We start from the raw sequence: 1399 nt of genomic DNA on the forward strand, positions 1-1399 counted from the left end.
ATTAATAATTGCTAAACTAAGGTAAAAATAAAAGTCATAACTGGCATAGTTGCTATTATGATATTTTATAAAACTCTTGTTTCCTTTCTTTCTCTTTCTCTTGTTATCTAAAAAAAACTCGAAAAAAAGATAATTGATTAGTTGCTATATAAAATGGGCCATGCAAACCCAACTACAAGCTAAAGCCCAAATGTTTTATATCGTATTTGCGGGTTTAGGCCCAAAAAACAAATAGGGTAAAAAAGACATTTCCGTCGCATGCAAAACCCTAGCATATGCCCCTTTTAATTTTCCTTTTCATGCCGCACTGATTCACACCACAGAGACTCCCTCGCCGAACCCTTAGACGCCGCCGCCGTCTCTCTCGTTAATTCAAAGATGCCGCCGAAGTTCGATCCGTCACAAGTCGTCGACGTCTATGTCCGCGTCACCGGAGGTGAGGTCGGAGCAGCGAGTTCACTCGCTCCTAAGATCGGACCACTCGGTCTCTCTCCAAAGAAGATCGGAGAAGACATTGCAAAGGAAACCGCCAAGGACTGGAAGGGTCTCAGAGTTACAGTCAAGCTTACTGTTCAGAATCGTCAGGCTAAGGTCTCCGTCGTCCCATCCGCCGCTGCTCTGGTGATTAAAGCTCTCAAGGAGCCAGAGCGTGATCGTAAGAAGGTGAAGAACATCAAGCACAGCGGCAACATTTCTCTCGATGACGTGATTGAAATCGCGAAGGTTATGCGTCCGAGGTCAATGGCTAAGGAGTTGCAAGGAACTGTGAAGGAGATTCTCGGAACTTGTGTTTCTGTTGGATGTACGGTTGACGGAAAAGATCCGAAGGATTTGCAGCAGGAAATAGCTGATGGTGATGTTGAGATTCCTCAGGATTGATCGAGGTTCTTTTCGTATTCAATTGAAAAAGCATGTTAGTTCTTCTGTTATTGTCTGTTGTTTTGATATTTTGAGAATTTTTATCGAGCTTTACTTCTATCTTATCACCATTTTCATTAGTGAATATGGAGACTTTTTGGCAAAATGTTCAATTTTGATTTCGAATCACACCATTGTCTATTTAGTTATTCTGATCTTCTTGGTGAGTGATATATTCCTGCATATTCTACTTGCTCTGAACATGATTCTGTTAATGTACGAACATCCTTTTGCATCATGTCAGGGAAAAATAATATCACTGGTTATAATTCATCTTTGAATATCTATTGAAGAATGCACATTCTTGGAAATCTGTGTTTTTACTTGCTACAGTCTGCTGTCTCTTTGCTCATGCATATTAGGGTTATGTTTTGATCAATGTCTTGAACCTTATTCAATTATTTGCATATGGTGATTGGTGATGATGCTGTCTGTGATTTGTATTTTTGCTTCATCTTCAAAACCCACAAATCTTAGCAGA

At 40.2% G+C, this 1399-nt stretch overlaps 1 pseudogene; it reads left to right on the plus strand.

The window, feature by feature from the left end:
• Positions 1 to 277: 277 nt before the first annotated feature.
• LOC145157360 (large ribosomal subunit protein uL11 pseudogene) lies at positions 278 to 1047 on the plus strand (annotated as a pseudogene).
• Positions 1048 to 1399: the final 352 nt, after the last annotated feature.

This window comes from Lactuca virosa, chromosome 1, assembly GCF_052849685.1.
Source record: "Lactuca virosa cultivar CGN04683 chromosome 1, Lactuca_virosa_CGN04683_v6, whole genome shotgun sequence".
Taxonomy (NCBI): domain Eukaryota; kingdom Viridiplantae; phylum Streptophyta; class Magnoliopsida; order Asterales; family Asteraceae; genus Lactuca; species Lactuca virosa.